Source organism: Haliotis cracherodii, unplaced genomic scaffold, assembly GCF_022045235.1.
Source record: "Haliotis cracherodii isolate W230 unplaced genomic scaffold, xgHalCrac1.p SCAF_11, whole genome shotgun sequence".
NCBI lineage: Eukaryota > Metazoa > Mollusca > Gastropoda > Lepetellida > Haliotidae > Haliotis > Haliotis cracherodii.
The window spans coordinates 23,887,446-23,896,189 of NW_027266266.1; positions in this window are offsets into that span (position 1 = coordinate 23,887,446).

Here is an 8,744-nt window from a genome sequence, read left to right on the forward strand (position 1 = left end):
TCTCATATTAGTATATATTGATCCCATATTTGCACTCCATAATCTATACTCAAAAACCAAAATATTTGTCATAGTATTGAAAATTATATTGTGATTCTTTCGCACATTCCTTAAAACTCCTTTATTATACTTAAAGACGTTAATCTGGCAATTTGATGAAGTTGATTCCATGGGTGTTCTTAAGAAATTTAAAATTTCCGATTTAAAATGGAATTATAGTTTTTTTAACACAGGTCATAGTATCTTTTTATTTTCATTTCTCATTAGATATGAACAACGGTCTGAAAAGGACAGGTATTTTGCGATTTGTCCCGATTTTAATGGCATCCAAATACCCAAATCAGTCCTAACAAGTGATTTGCTGTGTACATAGAAGACTCAGTTTGTCAGTCACCTTTTACTTTTGTTTAAGAAAATCCGCGACTGCATGTCAGGAAGTCATTATCAACTTTGCCGATTAGGTCAGAAAGAGTTATCGCCCTTAAGCACAACCTGAAAAGCCTCGTATTTCCGCCGTGTTGTTTGTTGAATAGTAATTATGTCTTCTATTAGTAACTTTAAAGGCCATGCGAATATCTCGTTTCCCACCGACCCGCCTTCATGTAACTAATAAAAGTTTAAGGTTGTATTAATTTTTATGAAACCCGCATGTCAGCTGTTTATTGTGGTAATGCAGAAAGTATAATAGGCTTACATGTAGAATCTGAAAGGAAACATAATAAACCAAACTATCACTTGTTCGTTAACATATAGAAATCTAGAGGAAAAATATGGAAAAATCGTCCTACATAACCCAGTATTTTAAAAACGGTAATGAACAAATTAAGACTTTGAAAATGTACTGGACCTTAAGTGAAAAAACAAACTAGATAATTATAGTTGTTGAAACAGTTCATCTTACAGGATATTACCAGTCACCTTTCGTCATAGCTATGGGAGAACATATCTGGAACATTGACGAAACTTCATGTTATTTATCTGTGATAATGTTAGTTTGTATAGTGTTGTCTGTGGTGATTATGTCAACACTAAAATAACAACAATACGTGTATGTGTACATTTATGTCGGACAATAAATGCTTTTACACTTGATTAGTCTGTTTATTTTTCGTGATACATCTTTAAAAAACATTTATTGAGTTATTGTTTTGACAAGTTGATCCGTCCATAGCATTGGTGAACCCTGATGAATGTTGATTTGCGTCGCTCATACTATTCACGCTGTAATGACGGCCGTTAGTAAAATGTAAATTTGGATAAGGTTTTAGAGTGTCGATCTAAAATGACATGCATCAACCAAGTCAGCGAACCTGACCACCCGATCTGTCAATCGTCTCATATATATTCAAGAAGTTAATTTCAGGTACCGACGTTTACTACAATATCTGAAAAACTATCGGACCTACTCCAGTCAAAGTTTGTATGAGATTATTAAACAGTCATACATAACTGGACATTACATTTTAAGACAATCGGTGCATGAATAAAAAATCTCTCTATTTAGCTATCACTATATTTCATCAACAACCAGACCTGTTCGTCACGGGTGGAACGAGCATTCATTGTAACAGCCATCTGCATAATGCTACCCCTGCGTCACTTTGACTGGAGTAGGTCCAATAGTTTTTCAGATATTGTAGTAAACGTCGGTTCCTTAAATTACCTTCCAGACAAAAGTCACCTCGAATGAGACGCATGGGTTGCTATTCTTACCCGGATATCCACGGGTCATATGCAAATTATATCATTTGCTGGGGTGGTACATCTGTGTACAGTATTCTGGATGTATTGAAACAACGACGGTGTCAACATTAGTAAGTAATGAGACCACACAGCTGCTCGACTAGTTCGAGAAAGACTCCTTTATTTCAATAATCTACAGACATCTCGCGATTTCCGTTGCACTCGTGTGATTCGTTCAAGGCCGCGTTGGTTGGTTGATTTGTTGTTTTACGCCGCACTCGGCAATATTCCAGCTATATGACGGCGGTCTGTAAATATTCGAGTCTGGACCAGACAATCAAGTGATTGATATCAAGACATGTACATTATTGAAAGGTTTTTTTTCTATTCACTGAACTTCTGCCAAGTTTTGTTTGTTTGTTGTTTAACGCCACACTCAGCAATAGTCCAGCTATATGACGGCAGTCTGTAAATAAACCTGTCAGGACCAGACATTCCAGTGATTGACATCATGAGCGTCCATCTACACAGTTGGGATACGATGACATGCATCAACCAAGTCAAAGAGCCTGACCACCCGATCCTATGAGTCGATTCTTACGACAAGCATGGATCTTCACGAGTCTTCTGCCAAGTGACACTATAATACATAGAATACTTTTTGTTGTTGTTGTTTAACGCCTCGCTCAGCAATATTCCTGTATATGACGGCGGTCTGTAAATAATCGAGTCTGGACCAGACAGTCAAATATTTTATATCATACATAAACAACGGCCTACACCGTCGGGGTACGATGAAACTCAATCAACGAAGTCACCGAGCCTGACCCCCCAATCCATTTATTCACCTTTTACGACCCGCATGGGTTGCTGAATCACCTATTCTATTCCGAAATCTCCACATGGTATACTAACAATGGTCGTGGAGAAAGCATCAAATGTTAAAAACACATTTTTCAGACTCACCCATATGTAATCGACATATCCAGACAATGCGCGTGCGTGTGTGCACGTGAAACAGCGCGTGAAATGTGGTCATGTGGCCTCTGAGGTAGGTCTACTCCAGCGGCGGTGTCGCCGCGAACAGGAGTGATAGTGCTTGTGTTCGATTTCAAAACCCAGGACGACCCAGGTGAACTCGTGTTGACCAAGGTATAACCCAAGTCAAACCATGGTTCCTTTTTCTTCGACTATACGAAAACGTGAGTTGGGTTTGAACAGTATTCCAGTTATAGCAGGGCGTGTTAGCTTAATGTGGGCGGAAAGCTCGAAGTGATGATGCAAGACTCTGAAGTTTATAACTCCGGAGAAACCAATGAGCACGGGTATGGTGCTGTCAAACCTAGAAATATAATCGGGGCGAACCGGGATTGGAGATTGGACCCACGATGATAGGTTATGGGCGTGCTCAAGGCAACTCTTATGAAAAATGTGTGACTCTCCCACTGCCCTTAGCGTTATCCCTTCAACAAAATCAAAGGGTTGCTAACTTTTGGTGTCACTTCTTTCAACTTTGGGGAGAATCAAGATAACAAAATTTGTTAAATCAATGCAAAATCATCACAGAAACTATCAAAATGAAGAACACTTGCCCAAAATGTAGTTTCTCTGGGATATGATCAAAACCAAAAGCATTGTTGAATTTATCGCATTAAAGAACACAGAATTATCGGTATCACCACTCCTGTGGACACAGATTTTGGCGTGGTAGTACACTGGGTAAGACTTCCGCCCGTCCCCACGTACGCTATATGTAAATATATATAAGTTTTGAAGCGGGGGGAGAGTCTTTCCGTACATTGCGCATACATGCATCAACACTGCACATTGCACATTTAGTTTGAATATTTTGCCATGTTTTGACTAAAAGTATCACATTTTCTCCTACCCTGTGCATGTTTTTGCTACTGTAATCCCTTCAGCGTGGTGGGGTGAATGCCTCAAAACTAAAGGAATTAAGTTAATATTAATCCGACATCGAACTTTGAACTGGTCCCTTAGTTGCCCATACCTACTGAACCCCATGGATGCGGTACTCTATCATGAATAAAGATATTTTGATGAATATTTAACAAGGTATCGATAGCATATATGCATTCTGATATAAATTTCAATTGTTGTTATTATTATTTTGACTCCGGCCACTCAATTTTTAATAATCGAACTCACGTATAGTGTCAGTGAGGCGTAAATGTTTATTTATTCAGTCATTCGATAGGCGGTCAGTAGGTGCGTTCCATTATAAAAATTTGAGTCAACGAGGTTACCACATTTCTGTCTTACAGAATTGACTATATTCAACCGAACTTAACCAGTGTTAATCAAGGACAACTTAGGGCAGTACCTATGCTTGCCGTAAGAGGCGACCAACGGGATTGTACGGTGGCCCATACCCGCCACTGTTGAGATCATTTCCCCCCGTATACATCTATATTTTGGAATATTGCTGAGTGCGGCGTTAAACAATCAAATGTACCCGAAATAAAACGCATGAATTGCAACCTTACATATAATACATGACTGACAGGTGAAGGAGAAACACAACAGCTATGTGCATTGTTTTAACACGCGACTAGGAGAGGTTAACACATGTTTCATTGCTTGACCAACCCGCCATTGTGTCTTTAGAACTAATTAATGCTTGCAAAACGACAAGGAAGGTCAAAATAACGCGTTTCACATCGCCACTCGAAAACTTACAAAAGACATATGAGAACCATTATTATCAATTTTACTTTAACAACTAAAACTACATGTTATCATGCTAGGTAACATTTTTAATGTTTCTCTGAGTGGCATTTAGAAGTTGGAATGGTAACTGAGACAAAATTGTTATGGATGAGCAACTTCTTTATTACAATTGGGCGACGTTTCAAACAATTTAGAGAAGCCATTTACATCAAAAGAATTCAGCCAGCCGTAAACAGAGACCAAGGATACTACATCCCTCCAGCTTACCATGATCTCATCAGCTCGCCAAAACAACACTGAACTATTATCTCCCCACTGGCTTCCCATACATTCCTTCTTAGTAATCCTTGTGTTAATCCCATACCCATCAATCATTGTACATCAACCCTATCTCTTGTATAAACTTGTTTATCATAACTACCTATCAATCAGTGTGCATCAACCTTATCTGTTATATAAACATCTATCTATTGTTATGTATATATATCATGCTCATACCTAGTTTGTACAAGCTAACTCATATAAACCAATATCCCTAACTTCAAACTTATGTAAAGTAATGGAATCAATGGCTAAAAATAGATTACAACATTACTTAACCCCAAATAACATCATAAACCCAGATCAAAGCGGTTTCACTCCTGGCCGCTCAACCCTAGATAACCTCGCCCGACTAGAACAAGATATTAAGACAGGACAACTAAATAAACAATATACCACAGGTATCTTCTTAGACTTCTCTAAAGCTTTCGACATGGTATGGCACGATGGGCTAATACAAAAACTTAAAAAAATAGGACTCAAAGGTCAGATAATAAACTACATCCAGGACTTCCTAAACAATCGTAAAATAACCGTGGGTATAGACCAAACTCTATCGGACCAATGTCCCCTAGAAAATGGCACTCCACAGGGCAGTATCCTCAGCCCCACCCTCTTCAATATAATGATAAACGATCTATTCGAGGGTCTATCCCCTAAAGTAAACACATCAAAATTCGCGGATGGTGGAGCCATCTGGATCCGCACTAAAAGCATGAAAATGGCCAAAAATCTACTCCAAAAATCTCTTAATAAAATACAACAATGGGCTGACAAATGGGGCTTCTCCCTTAACTCAGAAAAAACAACAGGAATAGTATTCAAACATAAAAACATGAAACCCGCCTCCCCAATCCTCCAGCTAAACAATCAAATTTCAAAAACAAACCAAATTCTTAGGACTTATTTTCGAGGAACATCTCACCTGGGATGCTCACATCCAAAACCTAACAACTAAATGCAGTAAAGACCTAAACACCCTAAGATGCCTAACTGGCTCTAACTGGGGAGCCTCCAAAGATACTCTCCTCTCTCTCTACATATCCCTAATTAGATCAAAACTAGACTACGGCTGCGCCATATACAACACCCTAAACAACTTTCTATCTAAAAAACTTGACTCAATACAATATCAGGCTCTCAAACTCATTACACGCACCCAACATGGCACCTCCTACACCTCACTTCAGGCCTTAACAGGAGAAATGCCACTAAGTCTACACAGGGAACAGCTAAGCTTAAATTTCTGGGCCGCGTCCCAATCAAACCGTCTCATCCAAAACTTAATAAACCAAAACATCAGCCCTAAAAACCAAGCTCTAGCTCGTAAACACCCCTTACTTACCCCAATATCCCAAAGAATAACAAACTACCTAAATGAACACCAAATTAAAAATCTTAAACAAAACTGCAAACAATCAAATATCTTCACCCCTAAACTTAAAATACCCAAAATAGACACAACACTAGCTAGCCAAATAAATAAACAAACCGACCCAAACATAGCTAAAACTACCACACTAGCATACATACACAAAAATTGGCCAAATTGGTGTCACATTTACACGGACGGATCCTCAGATCCGACCTCCAAACACGCGGGTTTCGGAGTCCATACCACACAACCAACTAAAACCACACAATCCTTCCGACTCCCAAATAACCAATCAATATTCACGGCAGAACTAATGGGCATGGCCTCAGCCCTCCACAATCAAGAATCCAAAAACCACCAAAAAATCCTAATACTTACTGACTCCCTAAGTGGACTACAAGTCCTCCAAAACAAAAATACCAAAAACCGACCTAAATTAATAAATCAAATACTTAAAAGCTCCAACGACCTAACTAAGGCAGGCAAACAAATAACCTTCTTGTGGATACCCGCCCACGTAGGAATATACGGTAATGAAAACGCCGATAAAGCAGCTAAACTATCCCTCAAAATCCCAGAAATAAGCTTAAACCTACCCATCTCAAAATCAGAAATTAAAAGTGTAAACAAACAAAAAATCACAAAAAAATGGCATAACCTATATCTAAACTCAAATAGCCAAATCAAAAGAGTGCTCAGCAAACCACTAACCAAACCAAAAATTCTCCATCCATCAAAAAAAATCGACAGAGTAATCACTAAACTCCAAACAGGACACACCAACCTAAATAACCACCTAAAAAAATTTAAAAAACACACTACAGGTAACTGCCCACACTGCAAACAACCAGAAACCCCAGAACACGCACTCATCCACTGCAAACACTACCTATCACATCGAACCGCATTACAAACCACCCTCAATCTAAACAAGGCTCTCACTCTAGAAGCAATACTAAACCCACAAAATAAACTAGAAAACTTCAAGGCCTTAGGCGTATTCTTAATCAAAACGGAACTAATAAAACGCATCTAAAACCATAATAACCTACCAAATCAAAATCACATAAACAAACAATCATCCACCATACCCAGCTCCCTTAGTTCTCCTCCCCAACCCCATCGGCATCTATTCCAAATCTCAAAATTCCCAAATTCTATATTAGCAACCCCTAAAGCCCCCTCTTGGGTTGCACAGACCACCCTCGCCCCCTTTCGGAAACACATTAAATGACCTGGCCGGGCCCGTGTGCGAAATACGCATCAGTCGGAAAGCGCACGTTAAATCTCCAAAGTAAGTAAGTAAGTAGTTTGTACATCATTTGCTTGATAACGGTGTTAGAATCTACACCGAAACGTCGCCCAATTGTAATAAAGAAGTTGCTCATCCATAACAATTTTGTCTTAGTTTTTTTAATGTTGTTTGTTTCCTTATTTTTTTTAAAAAAGGGGGTGGGGTGGTCACACACACACACCCCTCTGGGTCCGTGACTGATAACGGTGGATACTTTTCTTCCAAAGCTGGATGCATTAAATAGCTAACAAGAACAAAAATAAAATATCCCATTCTTTTCATATGTATCCGACATGAGTTTTGAAGTGGGAATGTCTCGAGGGACCGAGGCCCAGTATCAGAATACTTACTTTCAATATTTACTTACCACTTACGTCATGTTTATTTCCTGAAAGTTCCAAACCGCAGGTAAGGGGTGTCTGCCACTGATAACGGTGGATACTTTTCTTCGTAAACTGGGAGCATTGAATAGCTATCAGGTATAAATTATCCCATTCGATTTCTATATTAACTTATCGGGGAACCACTTACGTCATGTTTATAACGGATTCCCTGGAAGTTCCAAACCGAAAGTGAGGCGGGAGGTCTCAATATGCAGGCGAAGATATCGTTCTTGTGCAAAAGCTAACACGTCCCTTTGAAATTATAACTAACCCTACTTTGTATAACAAGTGCATTTTTTCACGAACACAAACGAAAATAAAAGATGATCTTCTCAACATTGACACACTGAACATTGAACACTCACGGGTCAGGGGATTTCCTCGAACTGGTAGTTTTTTGTTTGTTTGTTTGTTTGTTTGTTGTATAACGTCGCGCTATTCCCGCAATATGACGGTGGTGAACTGGTTATTGTGGATATTAAAACACCGACTTGCGACAGGTACAGTCAGAAGCTGGTAGGTTGTGTTTGTTTGTTTGTTCGTTGTACAACGCCGTACCCAGCAATATGACGGCGGTGGACTGGTAGGTGTGGACATTAAAACACCCACTTGCGACAGGTACAGTCAGAGGCTGGTTGTGGTAGGAAAGTAAGGATATATTTCTAATGGTTCTATGTGGTAGTCTATATCGGCTTGTTGTTCACTGATACTTTCGAGGCGACGGACACTGATACAATTCAGACCACTGGAGTATTGCCGTTATCTTGTAACCAGCGCAGGTGTTCTACTTACTAAGTCTTTCACTGCTTGATAAACCTGCATATACCTTCAGAACTGATTAATGCATGCAAAGCGACAAGGAAGGTTAAAATATCGCGTTGCAAATCAAACAGAGCTTGTTTTCTGTAACTTAAAACCCCTGTACGACCCAGGTGAATCCGCCACGACAAGTATTTTTTTGTTTGTTTGTTTGTTCTTTAACGCCGCACTCGGCAAT